General features: G+C 39.1%; 1 protein-coding gene across 8 annotated transcripts in view; it reads left to right on the top strand.

Moving 5' to 3' along the window:
- LOC113200423 (cortexin-3) overlaps window positions 1–14,375 on the top strand; it is an 89,811-nt gene that overhangs the window by 69,811 nt on the left and 5,625 nt on the right. Inside the window, exons 1-3 of one of the 8 annotated variants that reach the window (XM_077801207.1) lie at window positions 6,902–6,970; window positions 8,207–8,558; window positions 12,390–12,511. The gene's annotated coding sequence lies outside the window, so the exon portion shown is untranslated. The other 7 variants (XM_077801205.1, XM_077801210.1, XM_077801212.1 and 4 more) reach the window with 7 other exon arrangements.

The following is a 14,375-nucleotide window of genomic DNA, read 5'->3' as shown; positions in this document are numbered from 1 at the left end:
TGGAATCAGGAAGATGATGACATAGAAGCAGAGTCCCCAAAGGACCCTTAATGAATACGTAGCAAGAAATAAACTTTTGTTATTTTCAAGTCACTGAAAAAAAAATTTAAATCCCAGAATTACCTAGCCTCTCTTGTCTGATATAAATGAAGATTACTAGTTGGAGGCTAGTAATGAATGGTTATGCCTTGTTAGACTTATTTTACTATGACAGGCAAGTATGGCAATGATATTACAAGAGAAAACAACTGGGGGAAAATCCAATTACAATGGTTATTTAGGACAATTTGTAACAGAGAGTGAAGTCTCTGGGTAAATTTGTTACTTCTCCAAGAATCATAACCAGTCAAGTGAAAAATAAATTAATAGGAGACCCAGGCATTTTTATTTTCATGCACCTTATAACCTTCCAGAAGTCAGCTCTCTCTCTCTCTCTCTCTCTCTCTCTCTCTCTCTCTCTCTCACACACACACACACACACACACACACACATTACTTTTACTGGGCATAAACATGTAAAAGGTTCCAATTCTTACCATTGTAAAAATTCAAAGTCTGAGAAGAAGAAAGGTACAAGGTTGAGTTTTGTTATTGTGATATGGGATTATTATTATTGTATTAATGCTGTTGTTATTGTTTTTGTGCTGTTGTTATTGTTTTTGTGGGGAAAAGAGCAGTTGTTTAATGGAGTTGCAAAAATATATTTCATTCCTCTTTGTCATATTTAGTGTCCCTAGCCAGGTAGTTTTTGAATGGGTAAGATTTGAAGCGAGAAATATAATTCATTATTTTGAATAAACAGATGGCTTGGGGAGGGTTGTGGTTCTGGAGTGATGGACTGCGTATGGGGAAGGTTTTTTAGAACAGATGCAAGAAATCGTAATCTGATAGATAAACAAGTCGTGGATTCCGTCTCTAGGAGAAAACCAAAACAGAGCCCCAAAAGCCAGGAGAGCTCATCTCAGGATACAGAGGCTAATTCTCAAAGGCAGGGCCAGGGAAGAGGTGACTGTTTAATGATAAATGGGCCAGACTGCCTCCTGATTTGGCCTAGGAGCATGAGCATGTACAGGCAGCGATGGGGAGATTTTTCTTCATTCCTTTTCCATTTGCAAACACAGCTTTTCTTGTCTTACACATTAGTAATCCATAGTTCACTAAATATCATCTCAGCATTTGACCCAAGCCCCTAACCACATTCATGATATACAACACCAATCGCAGGGCTATGAGCAACACTAAATGTTCATTTTTCTCAATTGACCCAACATCTACTTTTAAATTAAGAAAAATGTTGAGAACAAAAGCAAGGACCCTTCCTGAAAGTAGTGCTGAAGGGCGTTCTCATGAGAAGGAAAGAAAACAGAGGTGAGACTTTGCTAATATCTGCTCTCTCCCAGGTTATTTTAAAAGCACTATTCTTGAGCATTTCAAATGAAGGGTTGCTTTTTTTTCACGGCACTTTGAAATGTTTCCCGACTTGCATTCAGTCCTTATTAATTTATTGTCCAGTGTTTTTACCTTTGTGTTAGAAAAATACTCTGAAAATTTTGAAGTATATGCTATTACATTTGTCTGTGTATAATTGCTGCAAAAATGCAGTTGATATTATGCGGGTTTGGGGGATGGGGGTGAAGCAAGGTGGTAGAGTGCTTGCCTAGCTTGTGTGAGCGTTAATCCCCTAGCACCACCAGAAAAGAGAAAAAGAAGAAGGAAGGAAGGAAGGAAGGAAGGAAGGAAGGAAGGAAGGAAGGAAGGAAGGAAGGAAGGAAGGAAGGAAGGAAGGAAGAAGTGAGGGAGGGAGGGAGGAAGGAAGGAAAGAAGGATAGGAGGGAGGGTGGGCGGACATCACCTTGAAATACAAAGTTTTTTAGATTAAATGTGATCTTGAGTATTTCAGCCAAACAGTCATCCTGAAAGGATTTTATTTTTCCAAATTTAAAAACAAAAGCATCCAACTTTTTTTTAAAAAAAAAAATCAGCAATGGAAAAAATCTCATCAAATACATAATTAATGTGATATTATTCTAGTACTAATGATATATAATCTACTACATAGCTTTATTTGAACATTTCTGAAATTCAAAGGGTTATAAATACATGCACACATAAATAAATGAACAAATAAATAATTAAGTTGCAGTTAGATATATAAATGGAAAAATAAGAAATACAAATAAAACAACTGATGTCTGATTGATATAAAAACCAGGGTCATAGCTTAGATTTTTACTGCACTGCATGTGATTACAGTAAATCACATTTTAAGTGCATATGAGATGTTTGAGGAAGATGGAGAAGAACTGGCTTTACTTATTGGCAAAAAGGACTAAAACCTAGTGGGGACACTCTAGATATTCCAGGAAGACCCTTGTCCTTAAAGAATCATCCATTCCTTTGACACTAGTGCCCAAGATGCCTGGGTTTAAGGCGAGGCTTTTATATATTGTTTTCTTTAATAACTCAAGGAGAAGGAATTTAAACAGTTGCTCCTTTTAGTTCTTTGGTTTTATTTTCTTCTTAATACATATTGATGCTACCCTTACTTATTTGACCAATGCTGGCATTCTCTGGGATGTTCCTGCTATTGTAACTGACAATTTAGCTCCATCTTTCCACTCTATTTCCCCAAGAGCTGCATCAGGATTCCTGCCCACTGGCAGTTGCAGCATGGTTTGGGGGATGGGGGAAGCCCTCCACCTCTCTCTAATCTGGCCTCACTTCTCATTCCTGGCCTTGGTCTTCCCTGCATGGCAGTTACTCCATTCCAACTGTAGTGGAGAGACCTGTATCTAGGCTCCACCTTCTCATTTAGCCTTCCTCCATTCATTTCTCCTCTCCTATAAAGAGACCTAGCTTCTCTCTTCCTCTTGCTCCATTCTGTTGTCTTCCTCACCTTGGGCTTTTATTCTGGTCATTGTTTTAATGGAAGGTAAAAGGGGAGAGAGGAGGGAGAAGATGTTATGTACTTTGAACTGGAATTCCAGGTAGAGGATCCCAGGGCAGGACATAAGGATTTTTCCTAATGATGGGTTTTTCAAAGAAGTTTTTTGTTTGTTTTTTAAGTTATAGAAGGACACAGTAGCTTTATCTTATTTATTCTTATGTGGTTCAATCCTTGAACCCAGTGCCTCACACATGCTAGGCAAGCACTCTACCACTGAGCTACATCCCCAGCCCTCAAAGAAGTTTTTATACAAAATGTTAAGCTTAAGGCTCTTTTCCACTGTTAAAATGGTTCCTAGGGCCAAATAATCTAGGGAAAAAATTCAACTATATAATTTTTCAGTGTAGTCTTCATATGTCCTACATATTTAATTATAATTAATCTTATCCAAGATACAAATTGTTGGCCTGACTGAATTAAATTATCTGAGCCTAGGCTTCCCCAAATATGCATGCTTGAAAAGCTCACAAGGTAGTTTCATATTACATAAAACAGAAATATAGATGATGTATAATATTTATACTTACTATATATAAATATATAACATACTATTTACTTGCAAAATTATAAATAGTAGGCCTCCACCAGTTTGGGACACAGAATTGAAAGAGAAAGATGTCGCCTCACTATCTGCCTATTTTAATAAGATGTTATATAACTGAAATTCCTGATTGTTCCCATTTGTTTACAGAAATATCTGTAAAGTTAAATACTTTTCAATTAGCAACTAAGTATCTAACCTAGATGATGTATCTGGGAGGCAGCTGAGGTTTGCATTCAATGACCATATATCAGAACTTCTGTATATTACCACTTCCTTGGTTTCCTCATATCAGAAACTGAGATTGGTTTTTCATGACTTTTTTAAACAAGCATTTTAAACTGCTTCATTTGATATTTTTCTCCTCTGGGTGTTTTCAAATTGATTTTTCAGTGGAAAGATGTTCCATTCCAGAATTTTGTCAGGTATTAAAGTCAAGCTAACAGGTCAGTTATTCCCAAGTATGTTCTATTTCATTTTCTCAATCATCTTAATGTCCTGGGCTGCTCCGAGCTCACACTGTCCACACAGTCTAGTTTCTTTCCTAAAAATGCAGCTGTTGAACAGAAGGAAAGAACAGTTCCAAAATGATGGCATAAAAATTTAGAGGGATGGTTTGTATAAAACTCTAATTGGCACTTTATATGACATTTTAAAGGCATTAAGTATTTCAAAGCCATTAAGAAAATTGTTATTATTATAAAAGTCACTTTAAAAGAATAAAATTACCCGCCAGGCTGCTAACTCCAAAATATTTCCTTTGAGCAGTGAATAATTCATAGTGATGGTCTTATGCTTTCATACTATAATTAAAATTAATAACTAAAATTCGGCAAATATTGTCTTTCAATAGAACCACTGCGATATATTTTGTGCAATTGTTCCTTCTTAGGGCTGGAGATCAGCTTTTTTTATGAGAATGACGTATTTTCTTTCTGTATGCTTTTTTATTTTGATTACATAGGAAAGAATGAACAAACTTAATTTGGTAGGGCAATCTACAATCTTCACAAGTATTAAATTCCATCAGTGTTTTCTTCTTCTCAAGTGCATTTCCACTGAGTTGCAACATTGTTCCTCCTCTTTTCTATTCTAGATTCATCAGCTTCTAATTGAGTATTCAGTTAACAGAGATGTAAGATGTGCAGAATTGTGTTCAAGAAAAGATCAAATCAGGAGGCTGCCAATTGGACTTTAACCTGTTTGCTTTTAATAATGCTTAAATATAGATCCCAATTTGTAAGCTTGGTTTAAATATTATTAAATTTTCTCCAGTGTTTCTTTGTACTTCAAATGTTTATTGACCTGTGAAGATAGATATGGATGAATAAACTTACCCTTCAACCTGGATAAATCAATGGGATATTAGAAATTGAATATTCTTGATATTTTAAAAAAGGTTTGTATTACATGGTATGATGATTTTCTTTTCTTTTTTTCTTTTTTTTTTTTTAACCAAGGAGATAGAAAAGTAAAAACAACACACCTAAACTGGCTTCTACTTCTTTTGTAGTGGTGAGGTCACGAACATGTGCCCTAGCCTGCCTGTTTTCCCACACTCATTTCATATTTGCTAGTAGTCGATGAACAATCCTTGGCTTGAGCCTTGGAAGGCAAAAGGAAGTCTATGAAGACAGAGAGCAACAACAAGAGGAACCCGATGGGTTGAAGTACCAGTTCCTGCCACTCACATCAACTCTTGTGTTCTTCAAGGGAGTGGTCAGCCATGTCCAGTGCTGCCAAAGAGCAAGAAAAATAAGCACTAATGGTTTTCTTTTGCTTGAGCAAGTGGAAGCCACTGGGAATTTTGAGAAATCCCGGATGCTGTAGTTGCTGGGCAAGTGTGAAGGGGAAAGGTTAGGAAAATGGAATATGCTGGAGGAGGCTAGTCTGTCAAGCTCAGCCACCATCTCCAGGAGTTGTGCTCCTCAGGGCCCTGACCAGAGAGCTTCCCAGTGTTGTCCAGTGAACAACCTGAACAAACTTAAGCAGGGAGTGAGCACCCATTGTGTCTATTCTTTGCAATACCTAACATGAGAGATATGACATTGAGTGTGAATTTAATGAACATTTTTTTTTGAATAAGCAAAAGCAAGAACCGATACAGAAGAAGGAAGAAAAGGATTTTACAGTCTAGTAATCAAACTATTTTGAAGATTATGCCAAGGATTTATTTAATTTTATTTTAAGAATCACGTAGTCAGAAAGAGACATCATCATCATCATCATATCAATGACAACATTTTTTTTTTTTTTGGCATAAAGCCTGATAGCTTAGGTAGCCTTTTTTCCATATTCATTGTCTAAGTCTTTGTAGAAAAGGGCTTCAAAGAACATCCAGGAAAGAATTATAAAATAAGAAACATTAAAGGTGGGTTGGGGATATAGCTCAGTGGTAGAGCACTTGCCTAGCATATGGGAGACTCTGGGTTTGATCCCTGGTGCTGCAAGGAAAGTACTTCAAATGTGTGACTTAAATCAGAATGTAGGAATTTCCTAAAGTAGATTTCTAACTAACTTTGACTCATGATGTTGTATGGTTAAAGAGAAAGACTAAATTAACATGCAGTAGTAACCTAAAGTCAGGATGTATAAGCAGAAGTGTAGCATATTTATATGTCATGAAATCAGCCTATTTCATTGCACTTTTCATGTGAGTCTATAGCAGTCTGAGCTCCAGAATGAAGCTATACCAGAAAGCAAAAAATTTGGGGAAGAACTTACAGAAGAGCTATAAAGATTATTAAAGACCAAAGATGCAGGGCTTCCTATGAAATGTTCAAATGGAATTTCATAAATCCTTATTCATTGTTTCAGAATTCATGATGATTCATATAATGTAGCTGCATAAGGGGAAAGATGGGCTGAGCCCAATAATTTAGATTATAATTATCTTCTAAAAGAAATATCCAAATTTGACTCCAAGTACACAATACCAGATCTTCATCAACTGTTCTTTGGTTTATTTGGTTCAGCTTCTTTGCTGGGAAAGAGCATTCCAACAAAATTTTATGGTGGTTTAAGACTAATTTTTGCAGCAAGAACAAAAAGAAAAGCGCCAACCCACTTAGTCTAAGTAAGCATTGGAGGAGTGAGTTTAAACAGAGGTTGTCACAGGGGGTTATGGAATCTGTGTCCCTGGAGAGTTTTAAAAATAGGCTGAGCACTCATCCCTCTCACTAACATTAGAGATGGTCTCAGCCAGTGTCATAGCTAGAGGACAGCCCCAGGCCCTCTCGGGTTCCCTTCCACCTCTATGAGTCCACAAGCTAAAACAATATCTGAGGAGGCCTCTCTGGCAGAGTGAGCCACAGTCACGCAGGCACATTTCTGAATACATTACTTTCTGACCACATGGAATGATAAGTATATAAGTGAGGGTGGGGTCCGAATCTTTCCTTTACCGCACTCCACAGCAATTGCCAAGACAGGCTGCTCCCACCACCAGCACCATCTCTCGGCTCTAAGCACAAGGGAAACCAGTTAGTATTGAACCATGGTGCTCTGTTGGATTTCATTTGTCACATCATGTTATGGTGTGTGTGTTTGTGTTTGTGTGTTTGTGTGTGCGAGTGCGCGTGCTCATGCATGTCCGTGTGCATGCAGGCGCATGTGAAACTAGATAGAGTAAGTAAAACTAATCAGAAAGGAAATTCAGTTAAAAAATCAGAAAAACACATAGGGAAAGAGCCTTCATGTTTTCTTGAGGGTAGACTCTGACGTCAAGCAGTTGATGCTAATGTTAGATCCTAACACTTAGCATTTGATTTTAAAAAGAGCCTCCTTGGGTCTGAAGCCTATTCGGAATTGTTGCCTGTTGTTCTCAGATAGGGTTTCCTCTTAGAAGACCAGCTCTGTTCCTCTCCTGGTGCTGCTTGGTAATGGCCACTTTCTCATAGGGACTGAGGTGGCAGCATAGCTAACAGGCACGGAGGTAGCTTTAAATATCACCGCACCCCATCATTTGGTGGGTGGGTGTGTTGTTGCTAACTGTGCTTCCACTTCAACAAAGAAAGTGGTGAGTTGCCAAAAAACAAAGATGTTCCATCTTAAGAATTATTCGGAACTCTTTCCAGAGAGGCATTCTTTTTTTTAAGCATTTTATCCTAAAATACTTTCCAAATTTATTTAGACATTATATCCAAGGAAAGTAATTTCAGTATCGTGCCATGCAGCTTGAGTCTGTGAATGAGAACAAGTCTCTGTCAACAGAAATCTATCTTGATTATTCACCAAGTGGACCCTGGTGGCCTGTGTGGGGTGGGGGACCCGCCAAGGCCATAATTAACCTAGCTAACCAAAGACACATCAGACCTGGCAAACTGCAGCCTAACAAATTTGCAAACAGGTGGTGAAAATATGATTTGGTTCTTTTTTAAATTGTTCTTTCCTATTTGCTTCCCATAAAATGCTGCTTTTTTGAAAGGTCACTTTAGTTTTCTTTAGGAAAAGGAGCCTCCATCTCCCAAATCCTCAGATGATGCCCTTCCCTAGAAGTCTTTCCATTAATTGAGTTGGCCTGAAGGTCATAAACCACAATCAATATGGAGGCTGGTTGCTGCAAGGTGCTAATTGACATCCCCAAAGAGGAATAGTGTCAACAATCAATAGAGAAGACAGAGCACTGGTAGATTTATGGCTTTGATTTTGAAAAGGTATGGGAATGCCCAGTGATGTTTTCCCCCGTACTCCTTTTGAATGTTAATGCTTTCTTGAAGATGATTTCAGACACACTGCTAGGATACTGCCTCTACTCACTGAAGCAGAATCCTCTGAAGAGTTGCTGAGGCAGAACTGAAATCATGGCTCGCCTCAAAGAAGCAGCTGTATTGGCCGCTAATGATGCCTCACACAGAAAGACGATGCTCCTTTAACTCGGGGTTTTAATGGGAAGTTTCTAAGCCTGAAACAACAGCTTCGGATCTGGGGTGTGCCATCAGCTGCTCGCAGCTACCACTGTCTTCTGCTTTAACACGGCTTGTTCGGGAAGAATGGAAACTAAAGAGGCTTCTAACTACCTGTAACTGTTCCACCAGGAAATGGATCAAGTGTTTATTCAGCCAGATCCAGGTACTTGACCATAACTGCGTCTTTGATGAGCTAATTAGATGCTTTTCTCTAACTTTACAATTTATGCATGAGCAATAATCGCATAGCTGCCTTTTGGGTCCAAGTTTTGAATTTAAATCTAGCTGTTAAAGTCTAATTAAACAGTTGCTAGGGGAAGTTAACACAAAGGGGTAAAATGTAATAATGACTTTGTTTTTAAAGCATGCTTAACTTTATTATGGTACTGATACTGGATAAAGAAGTAGAAAAACAGGCTTTTTTTTTTTTTCTTTTCTAAGCTGCAGTAAATTATTCTTGAAAGCTGTTTGCCCATTACAGATCTTCTCTCTCCCTTGTTTACTTAAAACATCCAACCTTCCAAAAGGCAATAAGGGTGTTTTGATTTGTTTAAAAAAGAATCACAACTCAACAACTCTTAATGAGAGTCTGACTGTCCCTGGGTTATGAGCAGTGGGTAGCTCTAGCCTTTTGAGGTATCTGCAAGCAATCTTTTTCACTACGAAACACACAAGGACAGAAACAGAAAACAGGTAGAAATGAAGGGTTATTATTTGAAGTTAAAAGTCCCAGTTTGCTAAGAGTATCTTTAGAAAGCATGCATTACTGCCTGGCCATCCTTATGGTATTTTTCTAATGTTCTCAGCTAGACTGCAGTGTTGCCCTGCAGTTCCTTTAAAACTCTCCAAGCAGGTGTTAGGAAAAAGAGGAAGATAGAGAAGAAGCACAGCTGAGGTTGGGACTCGGGTTGAAGAGGAAGATCCCCTATTGACCCAGAGGTGACAAGCAGCAGTGAATTAGGAAGGAGAGGGTCTACTCCCGGACCTCTGCAGGCTGACTTTGCAGGGATGAGCAGAGAACAGCCCTCCCAGTGCAGCATTAGGTGCTGGCAACAGCTCCCAAACTGCCTGTTGACATTTGTAACTGAACACACATCATGTTTTAAAAATTATTATTTGTGGGCTTTCTAGTGGCCTTAGGTCTACTATTGAGCATGTTAAATAACATTCACCCTTAGCCATTCTGTGAATTTGGAAGCATCAGGGTGATTGTATTGGAGTTTTATTTGGATAAAAAGAATGTAGACATTGCCTTAGATTTATATGATTCAAAAATAAGGGAGGGGGAGGAGAGGGGGGAAGATTTACAATGTATGAAGCTCTGAAAAAGGGCCAGAAAATCTTTACCTGAAGTTCTTGACTGGTCACCAGGGCCATGTATTTTTTTTTTTAATTTTTATGAAACATTTTGTATCTTTATCTGTGTAACCTGAAATGCAAGTTCTTGATCACTGAGCTAATATACAGGATTTCCCAAGAATTATAGGGGAATAACTTTTGCTTATGTAGTGATCTGATTACTTAGATGATGAAGTGGCTTCTGTGGAGGGCTCACGATTGTTGGGGGCGATGTATGGGGTCGCCTGAGGTTCGCACACCTGGGTGGATGAGTGGGTTGAGAGTGAGGTGTACCTAGAGAGTCAGTAGTTCTACAAACAAGAATGCAGCTGAGGCTTCCTTTAGCTCAAAAAGTATCCAGTGGTTCTATTTACAAACCCTGTAATGGGTGGGATCCTGAAAATAAAATTCCATACAGGAATGCATTACTATATGGAAAACCATGTAGCCATTTCAACAGTCAGTTTCAAAACTGTTCTAGAAAAAATGTAGCACTTTGTGGAAGTTTCTCTCTTCTGGTCACTGCAAATTTAGTTCTGACTAGCTAGCCAATGCCCTTCCTGTTAGTCTACAGATTAATCTCATTAGTCTGCCAGGTAAATGTAAATAAGGTGCACAGAATGTCTTTGTAGGACAAAGTGTCCTGTCAATGTAAACTGGACAAGCCCAGGAGTGTTCTTGCTCAATGGATGGGCTGTTTTTTACGCCTACTTTTAAAAACATGTCAAGTCACGGAATTAAGTTTTTGGCCTAGAAGTTTTAAAAATTAGGTATAGCAATTATGTGATTTAGGAGTACTTAAAACACAGGCAACATTGCTTAACTGAACTCTTCTTGCCACTAACAGCAGAAGGATGACAACTTTTAACTCATTCCAACATGTAAGAGAAATACTTGGTCCCTCTTGCATCCTTTGTAGGAAATGGGGGTGTCACTCTTTTTATTACTGGTTTTTATGATTTGGGGCAGTTTATAAATCTCCATTCCTTTCTGTGCTTGGTTGCATAACAGAGATTAGAAATAAATCTCATTTTGCATAAAAATGATAGAGAAAACACTCATATATTAGCACTTGGTTATTAAATACCCACTATGTGCTCAACAGGGTTGCACATGTACTGTAGCTGTGGTCACTGTAACACATTCCATGAGGGTGAGCCCTTGAGTCAATGACCACAAAAGTAAGGAGAGAATAAGGTGCCAAATGCACTTAACTGATTCTGTTTCTGTCTCTTTAAAAATAAGAAAAGAGGCAAGTCATTGCTTTAGGATGTACTTTCTTCATAAAAAGCACTTTTCCCTTCTGTGAAATTATGTAATGAGATGTTAATGAAATAAAATGTCCAAGGTATCCGAGCCAGAGCAGGGTATGTGTTGACATGAATAGCTTCCACACACAACTTTAGGATTTAGTGTATTTTAAATGGCTGCCCCTCCCAATCACAAAACAGACAGGGTACAAATGGACTGACCTCTTCAATAGAAGGGTAACTGCCTATGTCTGGCTGATCTTTGTTTTTAGGATCCCACCCATCTGTATGGTAGCCAAGGAAAATTTAAAGAGCCAAATAACTTATAGCTTTTCAAATCATGAGAGCTGTGACTATTAAAGTGCTATTGTGACCCAAGCTAGCTATGATTCTTTGAAACAAGATCTATTTCTCATACTGGGTCTGACATCCCAGTTCGACTGAATGACTTTTGCTTCCCCACCCCCCATTGTATCAGTTAGCTGGCACCTTGAATTTTGAGTACAGTTCTCTGGACTGTAAGGGGCAGAGATTTGATTCAGCCTATCTTCAAAGAAGCAGTGACCCCAGAATGGCAAGCAGTTCTTCAAGGAGATTGTTATTTAGTAAGAGGAAGGTGTTGTTTAGTAAGAGGAAGTGACAACTCATCTAGACTTGTCACTGATCAATGCTGCCCGAGTGCAGGAAATCTCTGGAGGCGGAGCAGGGAGCACCCCATCCTCGGTGAGGGGGATACATAAGATCCCACGAAGGAGTGGATATTTGGTGACAACTCAGAAGGAGGGGGAGGACCCCCCAGAAGTGGGAAGAGGAGGTGGCAGTGAGCACTATGAGGTGGGAGCCTGTAGGTGTTGGAAGACCAGCAGGTGAGATGGAGCCAGGGAACCGGCAAGATGAAGCCCTTCTCCTTAGGTGCCCCAGAGTCAATTACATATATTCGAATCAATACTTTGGTCATTTTACTGGACACCATATGTGATTTGACATTTGTTCCTTTTTAAACTTACGAAAATAGATTAACGTCTTAGGAAACTCCATAAGAGTGTGTCTGCTCTGTGGTCCTGGATACATCAGGGCATCAGGTGCACGGGGGTTACTGGGCTATGGACACTGGGGCACATGGGTCTTCTGGAGGAGGAGTGGTCAGATCTGGGCTTTGGACGATGGACCAGGATGCAGTATGTAGAAAGTACAGGCAAAGGAAGAGGAACACACTGAAATTACTGAAATTAAAGTAAGTGGCTAAGAGAGAGAATGGCTACGGCAAAGATGAACTGCTTGCACGGGGATTCCTAAGTAATTCAGGGTGTTTCACACTTTGTCTGCATTATGGGGTCCACAGAGCTTGACTTGTGAAAAAAAAGATGTATTTTATGATTTTTTAAAAATGGCATCTTTTAATTTAGGTTTTCTTGGTCCAGTATTAAAATTAGACTTTATTTCCTGAGCACACACAAATGGACACAGCCAAGGGAAGACACAGATGCACTGCGTGATGGGCAAAGCCAGTCAAGATTAAAACACTGCCGTGAGTAACTGTGGTCCTTCTTTATACTTTAAAATAACTGCCATTTGTTATTAGCAGGTCTTATGATGGTCATATCAAAATCTTTTGAAATGATTTATTTTCACTGTTCATATAAAAGAAAGATTTCATTATTTAGCTAAAAACAATCATGAACATTTTCTAAGAACCATTTTTATCAAAGAGAAACATTTTACTTTGAGACACATTTTTAAATTTTTGTGTCTTTGAATGTTTTCATATTGTGATATCCAAGTGATTAAATTTATTTATTTTCCTCAATCTTAATCTGATGCTTCCTTTAACTTGGACATGTTGTTGAGCTTTCTAAATTTGTAAATTTAGCAGGCTCTTCCAGGGATTTCAAATAGTCCTAAGCAAAACTGTGAAGAAGTGGCATTTGTTTCTGGATCTCTTTATCCTTTTACCTATCTTTAACCAGCTCCTGGTCATTTCTCTCTTTCTACTTGTCATCTTTCATCCTCCCCCAGGTCTCTCCTGTTGGGCCACCTGCTCATGGCACCCATGTCTGCCCCATCCTTCTCCTTTCTAGCAGCCCCTCATTCCCAACAAGATCTTCCTTTTATCTACTATATTTCCTTTCTCCAATCTCCTACTTACCACATTTCACAGTCCTCACTGACAAATCCCTGCTATTATGTTAATGTGTCACTTTCCTTGGTAAAACACTGTAATTTAATAGGAGGCTTTGATTATTTAACCAAAAGAAGTTATTTTAGTGAGAACTTGAGCACCGTGGTATACCTGAAGGAGGAGAGGTTTACAATTCACAGTGTGCTATAGAGTTTTCAAAATGCTCAATTTGGTTTATCTGGAAGGGGCTAGGGATGAAAGAATGTATTTATTAGCAGGCTTCTGAAAATGTGGTCAGATTGCAAGGAAGGCTTAGCTATACTTTCACCTCCTGAAATTAATTGATTAATTAATTAAAATGTGGTGCTGGGATTGAATCAGGGTGTTGCCCATGCTAGGTAAGTGTTTTATCATGGAACCATATCCTCCCACCATCTCTTGCCTTTTAATAAGCAAAAGGTGGTAAGACTGCATATTAAAACTGATTTTTAAATCATCCTGATAGTTGGCATTCCTGTGAAGAAAGTGATTTCCAGAACGTTCTAGAGGAAACCGGAAGAGGGTGATGTGGCAGATGATCCAAATCAGAACAACTAGGCGATTTGCTGGGGCCTCTGGATTGTTTGCCAATCATTGCAGCCCCCAAACAAGTGGTGTATAGACTCTAGGTCCTGAGCTATGGGCTAAGCCCAGAAAGTATGAGAGTTGATCTAGGAGAAAAGGGTTTGACATTTTGTCCTGTGTGCAGGAGGAGGCTGGGAAAGACTGCTCCTGGATGTCAGGGTGGCTCTGATCACAGAGACCAGGGGGTGGGAAGGAGGGACTGAACAAGGTATTACAACGCAAATCAGCTAGCTCATGGCTGGGGTCATTCTCACGGGCCCTAGAACTCTGTCCAGCTCTTCCCTATTTTCACTGGATTCCACAGATCCCCAAATCCTGATATTATAAATTTATATAATCAATGGTCTTTGCTTTTCTTGCATTTCCTCTTTGGATTATGTAGTTTATTTTTCTCCCATAAAATCTGTCTGGAAATGCATACCCATCTAAGCTCTGTTCAAAAGAGACAAAGGAAAGGACTCTGACTTCCTCTGAAATGAAGGAAAAAAATGGTCACAGAATGGGATTCTTGTAAACCAACAAGGAGAGCAGGGTCAAAGTGAGGTGAACCTTCATGGGACACAAACAGGCAAGAAGGGACATGTTAGGGATGGCTGAGGCTTGAGCTCCTCCCTTATCAGATGGCTTTCCCTTGTGCCAGTCTTTGGAG

The sequence above is a fragment of the Urocitellus parryii genome, chromosome 1, assembly GCF_045843805.1.
Source record: "Urocitellus parryii isolate mUroPar1 chromosome 1, mUroPar1.hap1, whole genome shotgun sequence".
Lineage (NCBI taxonomy): Eukaryota > Metazoa > Chordata > Mammalia > Rodentia > Sciuridae > Urocitellus > Urocitellus parryii.
Note: the sequence above shows the minus strand (reverse complement) of the source record. Positions and strands in the feature narration are given on the sequence as shown.